The sequence below is a fragment of the Acyrthosiphon pisum genome, chromosome A3, assembly GCF_005508785.2.
Source record: "Acyrthosiphon pisum isolate AL4f chromosome A3, pea_aphid_22Mar2018_4r6ur, whole genome shotgun sequence".
NCBI classification, from domain to species: Eukaryota; Metazoa; Arthropoda; class Insecta; order Hemiptera; family Aphididae; genus Acyrthosiphon; species Acyrthosiphon pisum.
The window spans coordinates 31,773,315-31,787,537 of record NC_042496.1 but is presented as its reverse complement, the minus strand read 5'-3'; the positions used below and the strand labels follow the sequence as shown (position 1 = coordinate 31,787,537).

At 30.3% G+C, this 14,223-nt stretch overlaps 1 protein-coding gene across 2 annotated transcripts in view; it reads right to left on the bottom strand.

Annotated features, from left to right (window-relative positions):
* LOC100169339 (zinc transporter 1) overlaps positions 1–6,076 on the bottom strand; it is a 21,391-nt gene extending 15,315 nt beyond the window's left edge. Inside the window, exon 1 of one of the 2 annotated variants that reach the window (XM_001950931.5) lies at positions 5,822–6,076. The gene's annotated coding sequence lies outside the window, so the exon portion shown is untranslated. The remainder of the gene's footprint in view (positions 1–5,821) is intronic. The other variant, XM_008183397.3, reaches the window with a different exon arrangement.
* Between the last annotated feature and the right edge of the window lie 8,147 nt (positions 6,077–14,223).

The following is a 14,223-nucleotide window of genomic DNA, read 5'->3' as shown; positions in this document are numbered from 1 at the left end:
AATTATTCTTTTGTTTTTCACGGGGAGTTTTGATAAGTACAGTAAAAATTTAACTTTTGACCTCCTCCCCCCTACCAACTAGATGATTCACTTTCCTATCCGAAAAAATACTGTTGAAAAAAATCCAAGCACTTTTATTGTCCTAAAAGGTGATGACAGACACAAAAAAAATTAAAAATAAAAAATTAACAAAAAATAAAAAAAAAACACACATCATTGTAAAATTAATACTTTCATCGTTTCACTCAGAATCTAAAATATAACAAGTATAATAATAAATGTTGTCATTTTAGCTAATATTATGTTCTATTTATGACATATGTTTATTATTGTTCAATACATAGACATTTAAATATATTAATTATATGTCCTATTAGTATGTCTATGGTTCAATACTATAATTTATATTGTTATTACTGATAGGTACCCATAGTTAATATATTGAAGAAGTTTGAAGTTTTACTTTTTTTGAATATTTTATAGTTAATACAATAATACTGCCAACGAAAATAATTCTTTGCTTGTTAAATTTAGGTAGTATACTACCTAAATTTAGGACAGTATAGGTATACCTATACTGTCCTACTACAAATTAAATATAATCATAATATGCCTGTGTGGAGTGTGAGTTATATATTTGCAGACTACAAATTTAATTTCTCACTGGGACTTATTAAAAATTACTAAAACCTTCAAAACCTTGGGGTTGTCGACGATTTTATGAATGGGCCGAATATTGCGCGTAAAATCAGCGCTGTCAAGTAGTACGCGAGTTGTCTCCCCAGAGCGCTAGTTGTCTTCCTGCACGGTGTCTATAGGAATATTAGTAAGTAAATAAAATAACATAGCCTGCGTACATATAAGAACTAACTCCTGGTTTTTATATTTATAGAATTACCTTATTGTTATCAAATGCATTATAATATGATTATTGTAAATTGTATGAGTTCTAGAGAAATGACCAATTAAAAAATAAAATAGTTAACTACAAAGGTTTTTTATGATAAATACTAAGAAAATTTTATAAGATTTGCTATAAAATATTACAATCAATAGTGTTTAAATAGAATGGGCGGTTCAAGCAAAAATACTTAACTAATTAAACAATAAATTGCCAAAAATATGATTTATACAAAAATATTAAATTGAAAGCCTTAAACTGTTGAAACATTTAATAAAGATTTCATAATTATATATATATATATTTAATTTTTAAACCATTTATTTTTTTGCTGTTGGACACTGACGTCACAAACTTGTCTTTTGGTTATTTTATTATAATTACCCATGGCCCATGACATAATACAAAAAATACACTAAAATAATTATTTAAGTGTAATTTAATAATAGAAAAATGCTTAAAACAATTATAAGCACAAACTTAACAAAGTGTACTTATACTTGTTATTGATTCGAGCATAGCAAATTATGGTAGGTATCAATTAGGTAAATGTATCAAGCGGGGTATAACGATATATTTTTTAAGATTAAAATTTTGTTTTTCTATTAATTAAAACAAAAATAAAATAAATATTATTTGAATGCTAACAGTATTATAGTAATATGAGTAATACCCGAGGTAATACCTAACTAAATGCCTATATATTATGTATTTATGAGTTTATGTAGTGTAGCGAGGGGGGGTGGTGATGTAGCATCACCCCCCTTGACTGTGTTTCCTTACTACATGTATATATTAAAATTGTGCAAGATAAATTATTTTACATTATGGTTTATAAAAAGTATGATGTAAAAGATTGATTATTGATAAAACCATGATAAAATAAATAAATAAATACAATTTAAAGATCTTCTAAAAACATATTCATCAGATACTGAAGTAGATGAAATAACTACTAAGGGGGAATTCATAAAATGGTACTAATAAATAAAAAAGAGGATAGGTACCAGTACCCAAAAATACAATAGAAGCTTTATAAATTGCAATGAAAATATATTCCCAACTATTTACAGGCTTTTAATTATACTGGCCCATTTGCCTGTCACAACCGCTTCCAGTGAAAGGTCCTTTTCAACACTTCAACATTTTAAATCATATTTAGTATTTATGAAGTACAACTGGCAAAAATTGTATAAATGGTTTGGCAGTTATGAATATATACTGTTATATAGTAGTGTCAACAGATTACAGAAGATGTAATACATATTAAGCTAAGTAGGAAAGTCATTGTATATGATTAATGTAATAATTAAATTACCTACCCTACTTCTTTTTTTTACATATAGGTAAGTACGAGGGTAAGTACCTATCTTTTTTATTTCACATCATAATAAAATAATTATTATATAAATCACTTTTCACTTTTAAAAATATAAATAATAGTATGTATAAGCAAAATAATATGGTATATTTTATTATAGATTCTGAGTGGAGCAATTGAGCAAAGAATGTAATGGTTTTAAATGATGTTTATTTTTTTTTTTTTTAGTTTTTTTTCATAACACTCCCCTTTGAAAATTCTAGATATGTGCCTGGTCTAGGATGCCCATATAAGAGAAAAATTACTAATGGATCATCTAAAATAAAGATCTATGCACATTGCACGCGGCACGATTATGTTAATAAAATTTTATTTTTCTTGGTACTATTCCAAGTACAGTGAAGCTAATAAGGTCTATTGTAACAAAACAAGTTCAGTTTTTATAATAGCTATTAAGAAAATGTTTAATAAAATAAAATTAATAAAGGTATGAATGTATGACAATACTTAAATGCTACATTGCTACCTATTCATTGTACTAAATAGGTACACTAAAGATATTACGATGAGTAATAAGCTGCAGCTTATTGAGAGACTATTTAATGATCTAGAAATTTTAATACAGCATTTACTAAAACATTGATAAAAGTCTGGCAGTTTAAAAAACATTATTTAGTTCTTAATTTCAAACCACACCTTATTTAAAATGCATTAGGTAAAATATTAAGGGGCATTTAATATTGATGATTAATATTGAAGACCTGAGTATAGAATGTTTTTTTGTACCATTTTAATTAGGAGATAGTAAATAGAATTTTTCATAATTATACTAAGTAACCGGAATTGTATTTTTGGAAACTTGCTCTTTTTTAATATATACTTACAATAAAATGAACAATGATATAAAATATATGAGGTACCTAATCATTTTTAATTGGTATATTTTGGTATATTATAATATTATACTCAATATTATGCGTTAGTCCCTGAAGTTGAAAAAAGTACAAATGTTTCTATACATGATATATTATTAGGTAGTGGTAAATGAATAGTATTGTTTTAATCAAGGATTTAATAGAGCGGTGGACAATTTTTAAGAACAATTCATAAAATAAATTCTTAATTAAGAAGTACTTACTATTACTATAACATCATCATATTTGTTGATAAAAATATTAAACACACAGGTAATATTGTAATCTAACGTAGATAATGTTTACATAGGCATTTAATTTGCCACAGTAGGAGTGTGTTACAGAGTTGCCATGAATTCTGTCGGCCCCCACTTAACGATCAAACATTTAACCACAAATTTACACATGCATATTATTATGCATACATTGCAGTATATTTGTGAACAAATTATTGTGTAGTGGCAATCACAAAGGTTTTTATCGTAAACTTTGATTAATAATAAATTCATAACACAATGATATTGTTCCATAGGTAATTTAGGTATAATATACCTATCAGTAATTGTATTACTAAAATATAATAAGCAAATTGTTTGAAGAGAGTTAGTACATGCACAGCCTCGGGCCACAGCTAACTTACAAGTGCAAATTATACGAGTACATTAAACCAAATATATTTAAGTTAGAGTTACCTATGCTACAAAATTAATTAGTTTAGTTATAATAATATAATATTATGAAAGATATTATTAAATATTATTATATTAAACACACCTTTACCATATAATCTAACTTATATAACATAATATTATAAATGTACATCTATAACACTATGCCTATATCTAAAATGTAGTTCTTCAAAACTCTATATGTTTAACACTTAAGTGTATAATTATTTATATACGTACCTACATAGGTAATTAATTAAAAGATATTCTAACCGAGTGTGGGATAAAAGACATTATTCATGTATTGAAATTATTTGTTAGCAAGATGAAATTTGATATAATGATCTAGCGGGTGATCAAGTAATAGTTGGTGGTCAATAGATTGTCATATTATAGTCGATATCCATACCATATTTTATCAATAGACCTTGATAACCCCTAAACTAGGAAAAACAATTAGGTATTTCAAGTACGTTGGTATAAAATAGGTATGAGGTAAAGTATGTTTTCAATTACAATTGCAATCTGTATAGATCTGAAGTTTTAAAGTGTTTTTAAACATATAGGTAGGAGGTACCCAGCAAATAAGTAGGTAGAAAAAAATAATTTAATTAAAATAGAAAATTTCTTAAATTAAAAATCCTAAATTTCCAAGAAAAACAAATTTGTTCTTGGTACCTACCTAAGAAGTGTTTGAAACACTGAACTATATGTTATAATTCCAATTCTTGAGTCTGGTCCCGTATACCAGATTCACACCAGATTAGAAAGAAATTTGAGATATCCATCCCTGAAATCTATGTTAATACCTAATTTACGTTATGACAAATTAAATGAAGGTAAAATCAGGTTTGCTGTAGGGAGAAACCGCATAATCAATGTCAAAAAAAAGTAAACTGGTGTCTCATTTATAAATCTGTAAGGAACAATACATTTCTAAAAATTAAACCAGATGACTTTTTAAGGGAAAATCCAAAGTATTTAAAGAATTTTTTGAGTGTTATTAAAATTTTAAAATACAAACAGAAATGTATTACGGTTTCAGTGAATATTACTAGTAAATAGCTTTAGTAACATTATTGATACCTACATAGTTAAGTTTTACATATTTCTACGTTAAATAAATATAAATACATTTTGGAAAAAGTCAACCAACAAGACACAACAAGGTAGACACTATCAAACTACCCGAGTATTAACTTTCAGCACAACAAAACTAAAAGTAGCGATAAGATTGACAGTTATTTGTGCTTTTTAGTCAACGTAAAAAAATATGGGTGTCTGATGAAGTAGGTTTATACTATAATTACTAATTACTAAATTGTTTGTGTAGAGGTTTTTTATTGTTGTGGACTTGTGACGGGCAACTCAAAAATGCGGTATCAACACCATAATATTATTGTTGTTGTTGTTGTTATTGTACTATCGCTGATTAGAAGAGTCGAGACCGGATAACTACGATAACAACGAATACAAAGAAATAATAATAATACAGCCAATACAGTTAATTAGCGATGTTCTGTGCGTGTAGTCTTGCACGAATGTTATATGATATTATTATAGACGTGGACGACGACGACTTCTCGACCAACACCCGAGAGGTGACACCGGTGTCCGCCTACGAAGTACCTGCTGCAACGCCACCGTCACCCTCACAGGCACACCTGCACCGTTGTCAGAGGAAGGCTCATATTTTCGGCAGTCGTCATGAACGCAATACGCCTTCGAGGGGCGCGTGCAGGAACAGGAGCGGCGATAATACCAGGAGAGAGAACGATACGGACAACTAAAATTCGGTGGTTCGCGCCGCACGGGTGTGTAGCCGGTAGGTGCGGCACGCACGCGCGCGGGTTTGTCGGCGAATTGTGACACCCGCTCCGGTGTAATGGCGACGGAACAGGGGAACGGGACCTGTTCGAAACCACCGCGACGACCGGTGCGCGGAGTCCACCGCACGCGCTCGTCGCGGAAAAGCTCGTGCAGTTGCAAAACGGAAAAACAACAGTAAGATACCTACGTACTTTCAAGATGCGTAGAATTGTCTATCGTCGTGATCGTCGCGTCCCGGATTTGCCCGTCTATCTGTGGTGGTGGTCGTCTGTAGGTGACGATAAAGCGAAAAACGAATCGTCGACGGCTAGTCTACTGATGATGGGCTCAGCCACACGGTCGCGACTGGAGCAAACGCGCACGGCGAATAATGGTCGACGAACGCGATAATCACCCGGACGCTGCGCAGTGCCGTCGTGCCGAACTGACTAAGTGCCAGTCGCCAGGCGGTCGGCGGGCCTCGAGGTATATCGCTGCGCCTTGCGCAAGCGTGCTTCAACGCTCCTCTAATTGGAGTGGGGAAACCTCATACTCGTTACCCGGTATAACGCGATCGGTAGTGTCCGTTATCAACTGATAACAAAAGACCATCTACTCTTGTCTCTTCTGGAGTAATAAGACCACGGTTTTAGATTCCATCTAAACGATGTTGGTGGGTCTGATACTTTGATGGAAGTGGTGACAGCAGACAGCAAATTGCATTGTAGTGACCATAGACGTAATATAAATAACATAATATTATATTATATTATGCATAATATATTAACATAACATTATATTATGTGACTAGTGAGTAGTGACGGATATCCCATGATCCGTGCGTTGCTTCATAATATTATAAAAATTGGTCCGTGGATGGATGAATATAATAAATATTATGTATTTGGTATATAATGACTCATTAGGTATAATAGTGAAACATAACTTTTTTCAGAAAAATGTTACACATTTTTGAGTCATTGTATAACTATCCAACATAAAATAATTCAAAATAGAACTAAAAAAATATAAATAGCACAAAAAGAGCTGAAATATTTTCAAAATTATTTCATGATAGGCATCTGCATTGTAATTTATTACATTTGGTGAAAATGTTGAGACCCCGCAGTTTAAGGGGATTGGTGGCGGTGATTTAATAAGGGGTCGCGTATAGGCAATCCGATATCTTATCCTCGTTAAGGAGTGTGAGTAAATTATCAATAGTCTGCGTGATAAGTTCGAAATCCGTCGTGTGCCATACTCGCACGCACACGCACATGTCAAATATCGAGAAAAACGAAATATTATATTCTTCTGTGCATCACCTATAAAAACTACCAAAAGCGGTAGTAAACTAAACATACTTCCTGGGGTTTGATTGTAATTTCGAAAAGAGGGTTGAATTCTTAAACTCTTAGACTATGCTTTGCAGGAACCACTATTTTGATATAAAACCCAAAAAGCCTAAATTAAAATAATTTAATACAAATGTAATGCAATTATTTCATGAGATTTTTTTAAAAAATATCCAAATTTTATGGTCCTTTAAAATTGAAAATTGAAAATTTACTTCCTAGAAAGTCTAGTTATTTTGCCAAGGAACTCATATATATATATTAAAAATTAAAATCGGACATTCAGAAGTATGTATAATTTACCATCGCTTATCGGTCTAAAACGTACGAAAAATGCGTATATGATGCGATCCCCTTAATATTTATTTTTGAGCAATAAAAAAATCGATTACGCCAAAATCTGATGTTTATTAGAAATAGGATCAGACAATTTTTTTTTCAATTACCTAGTTATTTGTTATTACTTGTCAATTTGATTTTAAGAGACCCGTGGGCAAAAATTCACTGTGGGCACTTTTTTTTAGCACTCACTTTCCGTTCCTTCTAAAATGATTAGTACCTAATATAAAATAATTATAATTATGTACACATCTTTGTGTCAAAGGACCAAGGAAAGCTCATTAAAAAACTAAAGAGGATTAAAAATATAAATAGGAATTAAAATATTATAAACAAATTGCGTAAAAATTATTTTATATTAGGTACTTAAATTCACTACGAATTATGAATTCTTAGTAAATTAAAAAACAATTGTATTGTATTTTTATTTATTTAAAAAAAAAAAAATGTCTTGCCTTCAAATTTGCAAAATTGTCAGTTATTATTTCAATAACGAAACTTGATGACGCATACTTGTAGTGCCACATATTTTAGATATTTTTCACCCCGGTGCAAAAAGAAATTGGCACCCATCCACGGGGAATATGAGAGATAAATCCTTATGAACCTTTTAGATTTTGAGCAATCAAAAGAATATTTGTTTCACAATAATATGTGATTCTATTTTAAATATTGTTTAATAATTTAATAAACCCCCTAACCCCTCCCCAAAGATACAAGTGAGTGTATGCCACTTGAGCGCTGCTTATAATTTATCATATAAGTTATTATTTTTCACATATTTAGGTACCTATATACCTACTTCATGGATCATTAACATAATATACTATGGCTCGATAATTTGTTGACTATAATATTGTATAATAAATTGTACCTATTTTTGTAGTAGGCACGCCTCACACGATAACAAAATACGCAATATTATTACAAATAATTTATATCTATTGAAGCACAACAAATTTGGGTATAGGGTAAAGGAACAATTATTATTAGTAGGTCGCGGATTTAATTGCTCTAAAAATATAAAAAAATACCCTTTCAAAAATGCATTTATAACCTAAAAACTTTAAAAAATGCCCTAAAAATGTCAAAAATTTGTAAAAAATTAAATTTGACAAATTACATTTGTATTGAACTGTATAATAAGAATTAAATTTGACCTGAAGATTTCCTCGTGTAATAAAGTTCAAAGCAAAAATTAATTATATTACGTAGCACTATCTGTAGTGAGTATGTTTATATTTCAATAAATAAGTCAATTATTTTAGTCGTTATACGAAAAATAGGTCAATAATGTCTTGAAAAATTAAAAAATGTATAAAAACGGTAAAAATACCTCCAAAAAACTTTCGGTTATAACATAGAGTACCTACTTTAAAATGTTGAAACACACTTGTAGCTTTGAAAGAATCATGTAAGACTGTAATACATTCAAAAAAAAATGCAAATGCATTGAAATTCGAGTCCTAATTATTAGGTAGGTATATTAATAATTCTCAATTGCTGATAGCTATTTCGCTACAAATAAATTAGTTGTTTAAATTTCAAACAGCATAATACATTAACATTATAATATATGATATTGTATTATTATATAATACAGTTATTAAAATGATTTCAATTTTAAAAGTTTTAATAATTCACAAGTGAACAAATTTCTGACTACACAATTGACACCCCCAAAATACTGGCACCCGGGGCAGTTGTAGCCAGTGCCCCCCCCCTAAATACAGCCCTGCATACTTCTCTATAAGTATTTGAAATTGCTATATTGGTTAATTTCTTGGGATACCCAGAGAGTTCCTTAAATAATTCTTTATCATTGTAAGTTTTGAAAAAGATCGTTCAGCTATATTATATTCTAATATATTATTTTAAAGTAACAGGAACCTGGTCGAACTGTTAAAAATATTGGCATTCGTGTAGTGGGTGATCTACCGCGGTTGATTGATCTGCGAATTCAAGATGAGTGATCTATACGTACATATTAAAACTATATTTTTTTATAATAGTATACTATTTTAATATATAAAAACATATTATATTTTTTATTACACCATATCATACAATTGTTCTTCAAATGTCAAAGAATAAAAATTAAATAGACAAATATAAAAAAATTCCAAGTACAGTACCTCAACATTTTTAGTATCAATAAAAAATATTAAAAAAGTATGTTGAGGATTAATTAATCCTCAACATAGCATAATATGCTTCAATTAGATGACGATGTACAATTTCCGATGTAGGTAGTGCCATCCCTTGTCAAAGTATTTTTATTTTAAAATGAAACCAAATGCATTCTATATTGTCTGGGTGTTGGTTCCTGTTAACTGGTCGACAAAATGTTTAGAATGGTTTACGGTCAAGTGATTGTAACCTTTATTTTGTAAAACTTTATAGGGTTTCCATTCATCTGACATTATTGTTGTTCCTGGAAGTATTTCTTTTCTAATTACTGGAATAAGTGTAGCTTTATTTTTGACGTTCAACAAAAAAAAAAAAAACGTTTTAAAAACCCAAGGACCTTCCACTCATTTTCCATTATACCTATAATTACCGTTGTTAGCAGGAATATTTTCAGAATCAGAATCTGAGTTTGAACTATTGTTGTCCGCTCAATTTGCACCTCTGCTATAACCCAGTAGAATCCTGCCTCTATTATATTTCCTTAAATCATATACCTAAACTTATAATAATAAATATAATAATAATAATTATAATAATTGTGGATTTACCAACTACACGTCTACACCAAGTATAATACGATAGAATGATGCATCTAAAAAGAGGTAGTAGATCACCTGCTACACGAATGCCAACATATTTAACAATCACTTATAATAACGTAAAAAATAGATGCTAAATCCTGTTCAATAATAATAAATATTACCAAGTTTTTTATGCGATGGATAACCTATATAACACGCGAGGTTTGAGCCACCATTACAGCAGCAGAAACTGAGTAATTGCGGGACTGAGCTATAAAATTACTATAGTAAAATAAAAAATAGTAATGTCCAAACTATTCTGTGACCACGTACTGTCGTACCGTAAGCACATGGACCCTAGCTCTTCCCTCTGAATCCATTGCTGGTGAGTAAAATGACTAAATTCCTAAAAATCCATTGTTCAAAATAACGCGCAGGGTGCATTATGTGTGTAATGTATGTAGGAAACAAATTACACACATAATGGATTGTAGTGGAGTTTAGAAGTCATATAGGAACTAAAGTCCTGTAAATTAAAATTTGAAAACGAACAAATAATACTAATAACTTGTGATCGGAAGTTGATGACCTTAAAAACAATAAAATATGACAAAAAAAAAATGCAAATATGACATGAAAATGACAAAAAATTTCCTTAATAAATGACCTAAAAAATTGCAAATATGAGTTTTTAACTAATAAGAATATATATTTTTTTTAGTATTTTACTCTATTTTACTATAAAATTCTATATAAACATATCAAAGCTTCGAATTGCTTAGAATATGACAAAAATGTCCTTAAAAATGAAATATAATAATAAATTGTAGGTATAATAATATTCACTACAATACGACAACGACAAATGTAATCGGCGAAATAAAATCAGATAGGTACTAACTTAGTCTTTGGTAATTTCAAAGTTTTAACTTTTAAGTCATCAGCATAATGGTCGACAAGAAACGATAAGAAGTGAACGAGTGTGAAATCAGTAAAAATGACTATAAATGTGTAATTTTGAAATTTTCCCTAACATCTACCAAATTTTCAAAATACTATGCACCTTGCCGGTCTCTACCTCAACTCTAGAAAAAATGTTCTCATGTTTGAAAAAACTTAAGACCTATCTGAGAAACACAATGACTGAAGTAAATAGAAAATTTTATTATAACCATATTTAATTATTTTCTTATATTATGAGTTATGACTAGCTGCCCGACCTTCCTCTGGAAGAAATTATTTTTTTATAATTTAATTTAAAAACATATGACTATTTTTTGGCTATACAAATAATATACCTAATATAATTACAAATTGTAGTTATTGTTATTGCTAATTTCTGAAATTATATATCCTATATTTTGAATTCAACCACTGGAGTGGTAAGTTTTATTATTTTTATTATAGAATAGAGATAAGGTAGAAAAAAATGTTCCAATAAATTATTTGTTCAATGAATAATATATATTTCAAATGGAAAAATGCAAATTCAAACAAATTAATAAATAATAATAACAATAATAAATAAACAAACAAACCGGTTTCCTTCGTCTCCAAAATCAAGTTAGATTCTTATATATATAGAAGATTATATTTTCTAGGACCGTTTTAATGAACTAACATTATTGGCCATTCATAAAGATGTGCCTATTGATTCAGAAAAAGTTCTTTAGATTATGTCCGAAAAATCGAGAAAAATCAATATTTTAATTTGAATTTAACATAAAATTAAAAATCAAAATACATTATTTAAACTGATTTATAAAATTGTTTTATATTTTAAATAAAAAGTATAATAAAATATCCTATAAATTGACCAGTTACAGAAGTAGTTAGTAGTGTAAAACGGTTAAGAGAATGGATAGAGATCATGGAGTGAAAGTTGAAAGTTGAAAGTATTGTGTTTAGAAATGTTTGGTAAATTATTATGGTTTTAAAATGATTATTAAAGTATGAATGTTGAAAAGCTTAGTTTTTGGTTGCATTATTTTACTTTTGATATTCATATGATATACCAAATACAGCTCACTAGGTACTGTCTACAAAAATGGTATAATACATAAATACATAATAACACAAAATTTGTAAACATTATGATTACGGGTAGTGTGGGGGGCTCTGTCCCCACTATTAAATTCAAGTAAATTTTCAGACTCCCCCCCCCCCCATAGAAAATTCCTAAGAACGCCACTGGTCTTATAGGTTATGGACTATGGTTATAAAAAATACATTCATGTAATGTTTCAATGCGTGGGATATTGGCGTATACTCTTGCGATGTACCTTCAAATATTAAGGGGAGCAGTCTCAGTGGAAATAGGTACCTAGTAAGTTGTTGATATTTTACAGAGTTGTGGGGCCAGGGAGGTACCTAACCCATTCTGAGGGAACATTTTTTAATCAACAACTATTGAAAATTATTGAAGAAAACTAATAATATAAAATCAAAAATGTTAAATGTCTACATAAATACCTTAAATCAGTTCGGCTGTAGCGTTCAACATGAACACACACGTACAACGTACTTTGTATCATCTCGCTCCGTTATCGCCGCAGTGCGCTCATAAGTGTTTACTATCGGTCGTTTCCAAATAAAAATGTCAACGAATAAAACTCTCAAAAAATTGGTTCAAATTTGTCAAGTTCACGCGGCTCCTCAAAACGTCATTTGTCAAATTCGTCTCTGTCACCTAATCAGAATGATAAAAAATCCAAATTTTTCGTTTCGCCAAACAAATTTGCCGTTCTCACCTATAACAATAACTGTAAAAATAACGATGTTTCCACATCTTCAATCAGCTCTAAAGACGACTCCACTAAGTCATCTAACACTGTTCAGGATTTTAATCCGCCGTCTCCGCCAATCTACATAAAAAACATTGCAAATTACTCTGCCTTCAACTCTATTTTGACAAGTATTACCGGCCCAAACGCCTTTACTTGCAAGTCTTCGGCTTCTCATCTCATCGTCCAACCTTCAGGTCGTAATAGCTTCAACAAAATTGTCTCTCACTTAAATGAAACTGACGCCAGTTTTCATTAATTTGAACCTTGCTGCCAACGTCCCTACAGGGTCGTCATCAGAAATTTACACCCCTCGACCTTAGGTACCAATATTTCCTCCACTCTGGATGAACTAGGACATCAAGTAAAACACATCTACAACGCTAAAGACAAAAATAAACGTCCCCTTCCACTTTTCTTTGTGGATATCTACCCGAATGAAAATAACGAGGACATTCACAATATTAAGTCGTTGCTTAATACCAAAGTGGTTATCGAAAAACCCCACAAAAAGAGCCATAGCCTCCCACAATGTCATAAACGCCAAGCGTTTGGCCATACGCAAAACTATTGCAACCACGCTTCCCACTGCGTAAAATGTGGTGCGGAACATCATACAAACGAGTGCATCAAGGACCCGAAAAGTCCTGCCAAGTGTGCACTTTGCTCCGGGGACCATACCGCAAACTTCAAATGCCCAGTTTTCAAAAGAGCTCAAAAAAAAATAAGACTTTCAAAAGCCTTTCTTTCGGTAGTTGCATACGTCTTACACCGACTAGTTTTGACTATCGATAGTTTTCATTCGGTAGTAAATAATAATACACGTCTAGTACCAACTAGTTTTGACTATCGAGTTAAAAAAAAAACAATCGAGTGATTTTTCGGTATTATCGACCGAATTTACTTGATAATAATTTGTGATAGACATTTTAAAGACAAAAATATAAAAAATGAAATAACCAGCCTTGATACTCGATAGTCGAATCTCGAATAACAACATTGACAACATCATGGCTAAATAGTAAATAATACATAACCTTACCTAAAAAGTAAAAATTTCGATAGTTCGATTAGTTTTCAATAGTTCGATAGTTTTTCGATAGTTCGATAGTTTTATAAAACAACCGAGTAATTAGATAGTTTAAACTATCGAGTACTTCGATAGTTTTCACTCGGTTGTGCCCATCACTACTTTTGAAGTCCAAACTACTCTAAAGACTAAAGTCTAAAGTATATCTTAATAAGGAAATTAAAAAGTTGTAATAGGTACTAAAAAAATTGAAACTAAAATAAATAAAATAATGGTTAGTGGGTACCTATATTTTAACAATTTAATTTTTACCTTCTATTAAATCGTTATTCCACTTTTTATTATTTATTTTATTCACACACACTAAAATAATAAAATAAAATATTAATTGT